The following is a 13,022-nucleotide window of genomic DNA, read 5'->3' as shown; positions in this document are numbered from 1 at the left end:
CTCTACGCTCCTCCCAGCCTGACGAGGCACTCATCCGAGTTCGGCTGGTACTGCTAGGGTGCCACAGCCCACCCTCCCCTGTTTTCCACCACAGATGAAGCTTGATAACGCTGAATCCCGACTGCTGCTACCTCCGCAGTCATCCAAGGCGACCGGAGGAAGCAACAGGGCCTACCAGAACTGTCACAATCGCTCGCCATTCATTCCTATTTCTAGCACTCTCTCTTGCCTCTCACATCTATCCTCCTATCACCTAGAGCTTTCTTCACTCCATCCATCCACCCAAACCTTGTCCTTTCTCTTGTACTTCTCCCATCAACTCTTGCATTCATCACCTTCTTTAGCAGACCTGGCCAAACCACTTCAACACATTCATATCCACTCCAGCTGCTAACTCATTTTTTTTACACCCGTTCTCACCCTCATTACCTCGTTCCTAACCCTATCTATTCGAGATACACAAGCCATACTCCTATCTATTCGAGATACACCAGCCATACTCCTCAGACACTTCATCTCAAACACGTTCAATTTATGTCTCTCTGTCACTTTTATTCCCCACAACTCCGATCCATATATCAAAGTTGGTACAATCACTTTTTCAAACAGAACTCTCTTTACAATCATGCCCAACCCTCTATTCTTTACTACTCCCTTCACTCCCCCCAACACTTTGCATCCTTCATTCACTCTGATGTACATCTGCTTCCACTCCACCATTTGCTGCAACAACAGACCCCAAGTACTTAAACTGATCCACCTCCTCAAGTAACTCTCCATTCAACATGACATTCAACCTCGCACCACCTTCCCTTCTCGTACATCTCATAACCTTACTCTTATCCACATTAACTCTCAACTTCCTTCTCTCATATACCCTTCCAAATTCTGTCACTAATCGGCTAAGCTTCTCTTCCGTGTCTGCAACCAGTACAGTATCATCCGCAAACAACAACTGATTTACCCCCCATTCATGATCATTCTCATCTGTCAGTTTCAATCCTCGTCCAAGCACTCGAGCAATCACCTCTCTCACCACTCCATCAACATAGAAGTTAAACAAACATGGTGACATCACACATCCCTGTCTCAGCCCCACTCTTGCCTGAAACCGATCGGTCACTTCATTTCCTATCCAACAAACTCTTTACTACCTCTGTAGAAACTTTTCACGGCTTGCAACAACCTTCCACTAATTCCATATGACCTCATCACATTCCACATCGCTTCCCTATCAACTCTATCATACACTTTCTCCAGATCCATAAATGCAACATACACCTCCTTACCTTTTGCTAAATATTTCTCGTATATCTGCCTAACTAAAAATCTGATTCATACATCCCCTACCTCTTCTAATACTTCTAGGATTGCATTCTCTGTTTAATCCTTAATCCTTTTAATCAGTACTCTACCATACACTTTTCCAACCACACTCAACAAACTAATTCCCCTTGAATTAAAACACTCATGCACATCTCCCTTACCCTTATATAGTGATACAATATGTGCACAAACCCAATCTACTGGTACCATTGACAACATAAAATACTAGTGTTTATTTATAGCAAATCAGATTGCTATAAACTCGGTATGATAGAGATTTATTTTTGGTACTCTTACTGACTGGTAATAAATGTTCAGCTAAATAAAAGTTTTATTTTTAGCATAGGTAGTAGCAATTTGCTCCTTTATTCGTTCCTTCCACACCCAAGCTTTTCTTCGATTCTGTTATGCAGTACTCTGAAGTCTCGAGACCTGGTCACCCTAAAGACACTATTCCTGAGGTCTTGACCCTATGCCCTGTGTTTGAGGATGCGCAGGGTGGCTAATTTATTTTGCTTAAAGGGAAACTTTTTCAAATTGTTAGATTCCTCCTTATCCTCTTGGAAGTTATCATATGTAGACATGATGGGTTGAAGCCTTTTAGCCCAGCCATGTAAGAGCTAACATTTACCTCACCAATCCAATTCAACCAGTTTACATAACCAACTAAAATCTTACTGATGGACTAACATTGACCCTCTATTTGTTCAAGCATTCATTCAATCAATAATGTTAATCTTGTGGTTTAATTGACCACAGTTTAATTTCCCTTACCAAAAACGTTAGTGGATTTTATTCAATCTGTAGATTCTCCCTGTTCTGCCAGTACAAGGAAAAAATATAATATTTTTACTAATAAGAGGGGGAAGGGAAACAAGTTTGTAATTTAGGACATGTTCCAACTATCTAGACTAGTAAGATGTAAAAAAATTTTGCAAAGATAGAATATATCAATGAAACAAAAAACATTGGAAATTTTCTTCTAATTTATCTACAATATTTGTTTTAAGAATCATCTTATTGATTTATAGTCAGTGTACAGTATTTGGCAATAAAATTTTGTACATAATACATTGATTTCTTAGATTTATGATGTATAGTGAGTTGTAATTTGTAATTTTTCTAAAAATTGTATATACAGTACTGTTTAATACTCTCCAGGTATTTCCATGTGATTGTTACCTCTGGATGTTGCTACCAAAAATTACATTCTAGATCTTGAATTAATTCTAAGCTTTTAAATGTTTACTGGTCGTTTGGAATGTATTTATTTGTTTCTGATATGTGATATAGTACAGTAACTTGGTTTTGATTAATTACATTATTGTTATTGTTGAGTATTCAGGTAAAATGGCATTATGCATCTCTTATTTGTGTGAAAGTGTATCTATACACAATTTTTTTAAATGTCATTTCCAATAACAGACCTTTACTCCAGAGAAAGATATACAACTGTCATTTCCACATTTATACTTTAACCGTTGAATATTGAATGAACGTCCTGTGCAGTATTCATGTGCCACCACAAAAGTTATCTTCATGTATCATTCACCCATGTATTGGATGCACTTTTGTACTATTTGGATAATAAGGGTTTTCGTTTCTAATACATCAAGCTATTGATCACTTGCTAGGTTTTTGTTTATTCCCTTACCTATTGTACCTATTCTATTCTCTCCATAATACAACCAGACCATATAAAATGACTGAGCCAGTCTTTCATGTACTTGTATTTATTTACCATTTGTACATACTCATATCTCATATTTTTTTTTTTTCAATATTAATCTTACCCGATGATCATGTAGCTGTCAACTCCGTTGCCCGACAGAAATCTACGGTCGGGATACGCCAGCGATCGCTATCCAGGTGGGGGTGTACTCAACAGCGCCATCTGTGGTCAGGTACTCAAGTACTTCTTGTCAACAAGAACTCAATTTTTCCTCTGTCGTGCCGCCGGCAAGACCTACTTGGATACGCTGTTGATTTTGGAGTCTTGTTCACGATTTGGTGATGTATTTGCTCTAAAGTTTAGCCTTCGCTGTTCAGGAAGCTTTATCCTTAGCTTAGCAAGCTTTTGGAATTATTTTGATTCATTGGTTAACGAACTTTGCTTAATTTTGGAATTCCCCCTTGACTACCTCTAAATTCAAGATGTCTGACCATTCCCAAGTTCCTAAATACAGGCAGTGTAGTGTTAGGACTTGTACTAGGCGTCTTCCGAAGGCCTCTATAGATCCTCACACCGTATGTTCCAATTGTAGGGGTAAATCCTGTCAATTGGAAGATCGATGTGGGGAATGTGCTGGGCTTTCGGAATTCGATTTTAACGAATTCCTCAGATATGCACGTAGGTTAGAGAAGGAGAGAGATAGGAGGAGTTCTTCTCGCTCTGTGGATTTTTCCTCTCCCCATGCCCCTCAACCTTTTCCTTCCCCTGTGGTGGTGACTCCCGAACCTGCTACGAGTGCTCAGCCTGCAATGGCTGATATGTTGCGTGCCATTCAGGCTCTCGGTGAGAAGGTGGAGTCGTTGGTTAGTGACCGCAATCAGCTCTTGGCAGATGTCAGAGAGCTGAAAGCGAAGAGTGCAGTGGGAAGTGTTAGTGCTAGTGATGTGCATAGTGTCAGTGTCAGTGTTGCGCATGAGGGTACATCTGTGCGTGCCAGTCGTCCTCCCAGTCCGGGACCTCTTGCAAGCTCCCAAGCCCAGGGGAGAAGCAATGTCGAAGGACCAAAGGGTTCGGCAGGCCTTGATCGGCGCACGGATGTATCCTCAGTGGTTGCGGACGTATCTGTTAAGGATCGTCCCATCCACATACAGACGAATGAGCCCTTACATTCCTCGTCTGTGGAAGAAGTTTCCAGGAGGAAACGGTGGACCAAGGTCTCACGACCGCTCAAACGTAAGGTCCCTTCCGAGCTAGTCCAACGGCCCAGGTGTAGCCACTGGGTCAGTTCGGACTCGCCACAGTCATCTGATGACTGCACACCTCCCAAGAGAGGTAGAGTGGTCCCTCAACAGGCTACTGCTCCGTCTGTTGTTGCTCCAACCACAGTAGACCCTAAGTGGTCCATGCTGCAGACTATGCAGTCTCAGCTTGCGGCATTCATGCAGGAGTATCATGCCGAGAAGGTTAACACCTCTCCTGTTAACCTACAACCCGCAGAGGTTGTGCGCTCAGCAGATACTGCGGCTGCCTGCTCCCAGCCTGTGAGAGCTCCTCCACCGATGCGCAGTCCTCCCTGCCGGACGCATGTTCTTACTGCACCATCTGCTAACATGCGTGAGCTGCCGCATCAGGAGTTGCCGGGTTCCAGCACTATGCGGCATTCTCCTCAGCCCATGCAGCATGCTCTGCAGACCTTACAGCATGCTCCGCATACCATGCAGCATGAGCCGCATACCTTACAGCATGCTCTGCATACCATACCGCATGCTCCTCAGCCCACCGCAGACCCTCCCACACACCAGCCCTCTGCTTTTGTTGTTGCCAGCTCGCAGACTGTCCAGCAGAGGCATGATGTTGGATCCGCAGGTACGCATGCACCCGTTCTGCAGGATTCAGCCGTTCAGCTTGCTGCTCTGCCTTTGCCACTCACAACTCAACTTTCGGATGATGATGTATCGGATGATGAAGCTGCTCATCTGGATGAACCTCACTCTGATGTTGAAGGACACAAGTCTTCGCCACCCTCCTTAGACTTTCGCAAAGTCCTTGCTTTGTTCAGGGACTTGTATCCTGAGCATTTTGTGTCTGCAACCCCTCGTTCTCCTCCCTCCGAGTTTGCTCTGGGCATGCAGTCTGCTGCGCCTGCCTTCACCAAGCTTGTTCTCGCCAGATCATCTAGGAGAGCTTTGAGGGTTATGGGGGACTGGTTGCATTCCAAGAAGCAACTGGGAAGGACCTCTTTTGTGTTTCCTCCTCCCAAGCTGGCTTCTAAGTCGAGCGTCTGGTATGCCACGGGAGAGGAACCTGGCTTGGGGGTTCCTGCCTCTGCCCAGGCCGACTTCTCAAGTCTGGTTGACTCTCCCCGCAGGTTGGCCATGAGACGTTCGAAGATCTGCTGGTCCTTTTCCGATCTAGATCATATGTTGAAGGGAGTCTTTCGTGCCTTCGAGATATTCAACTTCCTCGATTGGTGTTTGGGAGCCTTAAGCAGGAAGACTTCCCCTTCAGATAAGGACTCGGCCATGCTGATCATGTCTAGCATGGACAAGGCAATTCGGGATGGGTCTGGTGAACTTGCGGCTTCATATGTATCAGGAGTCCTCAAGAAGAGAGAACATCTTTGCTCCTTCTTATCTGCTGGTATCACTCCTTGCCAGAAGTCAGAGTTGTTGTTTGCTCCTCTCTCCAAGTGTCTGTTTCCGGAGGAGTTGATTAAGGGGATGGCTGCCTCACTTATCCAGAAGGATACTCATGATCTAATGGCTTCTTCTGCACGTAAGGCTAAAACCTTACCTTCCGTGCCTAGACCCTTCCGCCCTGCAGCAGTTGATACACCTGCTTCTAGGTTCATCCCGCCCTTTCGTGGCAGAACCTCCAGCAGAGGAGGTACCCGTGCAGACAGTCACCGTGGCAAGTCCAAGAAGGGTTCCAAGTCCGCAAAAGGCAAGTTTTGACTGCCTTCCTCTCCAGACAGCAGTAGGAGCCAGACTCAAGACCTTCTGGCAAGCTTGGGAGAGCAGAGGTGCAGACGTTCAGTCTGTGAAGTGGCTAAGGGAGGGATACAGAATTCCGTTCTGCCGCAATCCCCCTCTAGCTACATCTCCCATCAACCTCTCTCCCAACTACAAGGAGAAGGACAAGAGGCTAGCGTTGCAACAAGAGGTGTCGCTCTTGCTACAAAAGGAAGCAGTGGTCATAGTCCGGGATCATCAATCCCCGGGCTTTTACAACCGTCTCTTCCTGGTAGCCAAGAAGACAGGAGGTTGGAGACCGGTGCTGGACGTCAGTGCTCTCAATGCTTTTGTCACCAAGCAGACGTTCACGATGGAGACGACGAAGTCGGTCCTAGCAGCAATCAGGCAGGAGGACTGGATGGTCTCGTTAGACCTGAAAGACGCATACTTTCACGTCCCCATCCATCCAGACTCCCAACCTTTCCTAAGATTCGTCTTTGGAAAGGTTGTGTACCAGTTCCAAGCCCTGTGCTTTGGCCTAAGCACGGCACCTCTTGTGTTTACGAGACTGATGAGGAATATTGCGAAATTCCTTCACTTGGCAGACATCAGAGCCTCCCTCTATTTAGACGACTGGCTTTTAAGAGCTCCCACAAGTCGTCGCTGTCTGGAGAATCTCAGATGGACTATGGATCTGACCAAGGAACTGGGCCTCCTGGTCAATTTAGAGAAGTCCCAGCTCGTCCCATCCCAGACCATTGTCTACCTGGGTATGGAGATTCAGAGTCGAGCTTTTCGGGCTTTTCCGTCGGCCCCAAGGATCAACCAAGCCCTAGAATGCATCCAGAGCATGCTGAGAAAGAACCGATGCTCAGTCAGGCAGTGGATGAGTCTAACAGGGACACTTTCATCGCTGGCCCTGTTCATCGAGTTAGGGAGACTCCACCTCCACCCCCTTCAGTATCATCTAGCTGCTCACTGGATAAAGGACATGACGCTAGAGACGGTCTCAGTTCCTGTTTCCGAAGAGATGAGGTCTACTCTAACGTGGTGGAAGAACAGCATTCTTCTCAAGGAAGGTCTACCTTTGGCTGTTCAGACCCCCGACCACCGTCTCTTCTCGGACGCATCAGACTCGGGCTGGGGTGCGACATTGGACGGACAGGAATGCTCGGGAACATGGAATCAGGAGCAAAGGACACTTCACATCAATTGCAAGGAGTTGTTGGCGGTTCATCTGGCCTTGATAAACTTCAAGTCCCTCCAGCTAAACAAGGTGGTGGAGGTGAACTCCGACAACACCACAGCCTTGGCTTACATCTCCAAGCAGGGAGGGACTCATTCGAGGAAGTTGTTCGAGATCGCAAGGGACCTCCTCATTTGGTCAAAAGATCGAAAGCTCACGCTGGTAACGAGGTTCATTCAGGGCGATATGAATGTCATGGCAGATCGCCTCAGCCGGAAGGGTCAGGTCATCCCCACAGAGTGGACCCTTCACAAGAATGTTTGCAGCAGACTTTGGGCCCTGTGGGGTCAGCCAACCATAGATCTGTTCGCTACCTCGATGACCAAGAGGCTCCCGTTGTATTGTTCTCCGATTCCAGACCCAGCAGCAGTTCACGTGGATGCCTTTCTGCTGGATTGGTCCCATCTCGACCTGTATGCATTCCCGCCGTTCAAGATTGTCAACAGGGTACTTCAGAAGTTCTCCTCTCACAAAGGGACACGGCTGACGTTGGTTGCTCCCCTCTGGCCCGCGAGAGAATGGTTCACAGAGGTACTGCAATGGCTGGTCGACGTTCCCAGGACTCTTCCTCTAAGAGTGGACCTTCTGCGTCAACCTCACGTAAAGAAGGTACACCCAAACCTCCACGCTCTTCGTCTGACTGCCTTCAGACTATCGAAAGACTCTCAAGAGCTAGAGGCTTTTCGAAGGAGGCAGCCAGAGCGATTGCCAGAGCAAGGAGGACATCCACTCTCAGAGTCTATCAGTCTAAATGGGAAGTCTTCCGAAGCTGGTGCAAGGCCAATGCAGTTTCCTCAACCAGTACCACTGTAACCCAGATTGCTGACTTCCTGTTACATCTAAGGAACGTAAGATCCCTATCAGCTCCTACGATCAAGGGTTACAGAAGTATGTTGGCAGCGGTTTTCCGCCACAGAGGCTTGGATCTTTCCACCAACAAAGATCTACAGGACCTCCTTAGGTCTTTTGAGACCTCAAAGGAACGTCGGTTGTCCACTCCAGGCTGGAATCTAGACGTGGTCCTAAGGTTCCTTATGTCATCAAGATTTGAACCGCTCCAATCAGCCTCTTTTAAGGACCTCACATTAAAAACTCTTTTCCTCGTGTGCTTAGCAACAGCTAAAAGAGTAAGTGAGATCCACGCCTTCAGCAGGAACATAGGTTTCACATCTGAAACGGCTACATGTTCCTTGCAGCTCGGTTTTTTGGCTAAAAACGAGCTTCCTTCACGTCCTTGGCCTAAGTCGTTCGAGATCCCAAGCCTGTCCAACTTGGTGGGGAACGAACTGGAGAGAGTACTTTGCCCAGTTAGAGCTCTTAGGTACTATCTAAGAAGGTCAAAACCTTTACGAGGACAATCAGAAGCCTTATGGTGTGCTATCAAGAAGCCTTCGCTACCAATGTCTAAGAACGCAGTTTTTTACTACATCAGGCTTCTGATTAGAGAAGCACATTCTCATCTGAAGGAAGAAGACCTTGCTTTGCTGAAGGTAAGGACACATGAAGTGAGAGCTGTGGCTACTTCAGTGGCCTTCAAACAGAACCGTTCTCTGCAGAGTGTTATGGATGCAACCTATTGGAGAAGCAAGTCAGTGTTCGCATCATTCTATCTCAAAGATGTCCAGTCTCTTTACGAGAACTGCTACACCCTGGGACCATTCGTAGCAGCGAGTGCAGTAGTAGGTGAGGGCTCAGCCACTACATTCCCATAATCCCATAACCTTTTTAACCTTTCTCTTGAATACTTTTTATTGTTGTTTTTGGGTTGTACGGTCGGCTAAGAAGCCTTCCGCATCCTGGTTGATTTGGCGGGTGGTCAATTCTTTCTTGAGAAGCGCCTAGGTTAGAGGTTGTGATGAGGTCCTTTAGTATGGGTTGCAGCCCTTTATACTTCAGCACCTAAGAGTCGTTCAGCATCCTAAGAGGACCGCTACGCTCAGTAAGGAAGACGTACTTAATAAAGGCAGAGTAATGGTTCAAGTCGACTTCCTTACCAGGTACTTATTTATTTTATGTTTGTTATTTTGAATAACTAATAAAATGAAATACGGGATACTTAGCTTCTTTGTTAACATGTATGCTGGTCTCCACCCACCACCCTGGGTGTGAATCAGCTACATGATCATCGGGTAAGATTAATATTGAAAAATGTTATTTTCATTAGTAAAATAAATTTTTGAATATACTTACCCGATGATCATGAATTAAAGAACCCGCCCTTCCTCCCCATAGAGAACCAGTGGACCGAGGAGAAAATTGAGTTCTTGTTGACAAGAAGTACTTGAGTACCTGACCACAGATGGCGCTGTTGAGTACACCCCCACCTGGATAGCGATCGCTGGCGTATCCCGACCGTAGATTTCTGTCGGGCAACGGAGTTGACAGCTACATGATCATCGGGTAAGTATATTCAAAAATTTATTTTACTAATGAAAATAACATTTTTTCTCACACAAGAAACTGTGCAGTCTTTAACCTTTATTCTTTTATTTGCATTCAACATTGTAATAATTTCAAAAAGGTTAGAGTGCCTTATGTGCTGCATTAAAACATAAAGTCACATTAAAGTACCGGTATGTCTTAATGTTATGTATACAGTATCCCCTAGACTTTACAGCCCTCAACTTACCAGACACCTTTACTTGGCATTTTTGTTGTTCTGGTGGTTTTTGCCAGTTACCATTTTAGACATACAATAGTGTTAAGTCCTTTATAGTGAGTCATAAAAGCAAAGTGCTGTTTGTGTGAGAAGGGACTTAGTATTGCAGTCAGACATTACTATTCACAGGTTTGCTATTCGTGAATTTGGTTATTTACAGGAAGGTCCTGGTATTATGTAAATCAATATTTATGGGTATTCATTCACACATACCAAATACAAAGCAGGCCGTAATAAAAAAGATAGAAAGTCATTACTGTATTATACAAGGACTTGAAAATTCACTTGCATAGAAGTATCAGTCTCAACCTACTTTCCCCTGCTACATAAACTGAGTTTGCTTTGTTATACAGTATATGCTTTCATGTCGTTTTAGTAAAGGTGAATTCACTCTTGTATAATTGTGAATGCACCTTAATTGAAAATACAAAAAAAGCATGGCATTATATATGATCAAATACAGTACAGGATACTCAGTTACGAACGTAACGGGAGAGTAAGTTGAGGTGGCTGCTGTTAGATTTGTGGCTTTTCAAGCCTTGTGTAATAAATGGCGTTTTGTCTTAACTCTTTTGTTTCATAAAAGTGAGAATGCTTTTCTGTATTTGATGTTATATAAGTAAGAATACTGTAACTTTTGTAATCTGTAAGAAAATAGGGGGTCTGGAGGTTGTCATTAAGAGTGCACTACAGTAATTATTCTTTCTTGGTCATTGGTGTGGTGTGTCTATTGCTTAACCCTGTACTGTAAATGGTAAAGTATGACTGCATTTTTAAATATTTAACTTAGCCGGTGAATATATAATAGCTGCAACTCTGCGGCTCGACAGAAAACACTCAAAAACTCGCGAGCGATTGCTATGAAGGTTGCGGGTGTGCCCACCAGCGCCACTATCGGCCAGATACCACTCTTGCATGTAAACAAACTCTTCAATTCTTCTCTGTTGACGTTGACGACAAGACGTATCAATACTCGCTGTAGAACCTGGAGTTTTCTCAACATATTTGGTGAAGTACTTCATTTTGGTTTGAGCTTTCGCAGTGCAGGTGTTTTATCTTCATCTTAAATCTTGAACTCGTTTTTGGATAGATTTAATTTTTGATGACAAGAGAGAGAGTATGGACTTTCTTTGACTTTTAAATGGCTGACCCTTCCCTTAGACGGAAGTGTGTTTTAGGCTTTTAGCAATTATCTTATCACGTTATAAATTAATTATAGATTTTCCTCTATATTTTTTATATCTCAACCGCCTTTATTAGGCCTCTTCGATTAGCTTTCCATTTATAATAAACATCAAAATAAATTTTTCAATATTAAACTTACCCGGTGATCATATAGCTGTCAGCTCTGCTGCCCGACAGAAAAACCTAAGGACGAAATACGCCAGCGATCGCTATACAGGTGGGGGTGGACATCAACAGCGCCATCTGTCGAGCAGGTACTCAAGTACTCCATGTCAACACAGAACCAATTTTCTCTCTGTCGTGCCACCGGCAAGACCTACTAAATACGCTGTTGTTTTCTGGATTGATTTTCACGTTATTTGGTGAAGTATTCATTTGTGGTTATTAGCTATCGCTGTGCAGAAGTTATCTTCAATACTTCCTTGCATTCTTTTATTGGATTTTGGATTATTTGTTGACGACTTGGATAGATTTTGAATTCCCCCCTTTGACTAATTCAAGATGTCTGACCCTTCTCAAGTCCCCAAGTACAGGAAGTGTAGCGCTAGGGACTGTTCAAGGCGTCTTCCGAAGGCCTCTATCGATCCGCACACCATTTGTTCCAATTGTAGGGGTAAAGCCTGTCAATTGGAAGATCGATGTGAGGAATGCGTTGGGCTTTCGGAATTCGATTTTCAAGAATTCCTGAAATATGCACGTAGGCTAGAGAAGGATAGGATCAGGAGGAGTTCGTCTCGCTCAGTTGATTTTTCCTCTCCCCATGCCCCACAACCTATTCCTTCCCCTGTAGTGGTTGCACCCGACCCCCCTGCTAGCTCTCATCAACCTTCGATGGCAGATATGATGCGTGCCATCCAGGCTCTAGGTGAGAGAGTCGATTCATTGGCGAATGACCGCAATCAACTCATGGCTGACGTCAGGGAGTTGAAAGGTAAAAGTGCAGTGGGAAGTGAAGTGAGTGTTAGTGCAGTGAAAAGTGTCAGTGTTACGCATGAGGGTGCGTCTGTTCGTGCCTGTCGTCCTCCCAGTCCGGGACCTCTTGCAAGCTCCCAAGACCAGGGGAGAAGCAATGTCGTACGACCAAAGGGTTCGACAGGCTTTAATCAGCGGACAGATGTTCCCTCCGTGGTTTCGGACGTATCTTGCCTAGATCGTCCCACCCACAAGAAGACGAGTGAGCCCGTTCATTCCTCGTCTGCGGAAGAGGTTTCACGCCAGAAACGATGGACCAAGGTCTCACGGCCTTTGAAACGCAAGGTCCCTTCCGAGCAAGTCCAACGGCCCAGGTGTAGCCACTGGGTCAGTTCGGACTCGCTGCAGTCCTCCTCCGACTGCACACCTCCTAAGAGAGGCAAAGTGGTACCGCAGCAGGCAGTAACTCCGTCTGTTGCCGCACCAGCTGCTGTAGACCCTAAGTGGTCTTTGCTGCAGTCTATGCAGACTCAGCTAGCTTCCTTTATGCAGGAGTATCGTGCGGAGAAGGTTGACGCTGCACCCGTTAGCCTACAACCAACCACGGTTGTGCGCCCAGCAGACGCTGAGGCTGCCTGCTCCCACACTCCAGCTGTGAGAGCTCCTCCACCTATGCGCAGTCGACCCTGCCAGACGCATGTTGACGTTCACCGACGCACGGAACCCTCCGTTGACGTTCGTGTGCTACCACAACAACAGGAGGGTGGAGTTAAGTTGCCGTGTTTTGACGCGGTGCGTCAGCCTCCGCAACCCACGGTGGTCTCCACTATCCGACCGCAGTCAGGAGTAGACGCTTTGCGCCCCCACTCAGCTATGGTTGTTGCCAGTTCTCAGACTGACCAACAGTTGCATGAAGTTGGGTCCAGTGCAGCCACGCATGCACCCGTGCTGCCGGACTCAGCCGTCCAGCTTTTACCTACTCCTTTGCCGCTTCCTCCTCAGCATTCAGACGATGGACTCTCTGATGATGACGAAGCTGCTCATCTTGACGACCAACACTCGGACATC

Source organism: Palaemon carinicauda, chromosome 5, assembly GCF_036898095.1.
Source record: "Palaemon carinicauda isolate YSFRI2023 chromosome 5, ASM3689809v2, whole genome shotgun sequence".
NCBI classification, from domain to species: domain Eukaryota; kingdom Metazoa; phylum Arthropoda; class Malacostraca; order Decapoda; family Palaemonidae; genus Palaemon; species Palaemon carinicauda.
Note: the sequence above shows the minus strand (reverse complement) of the source record.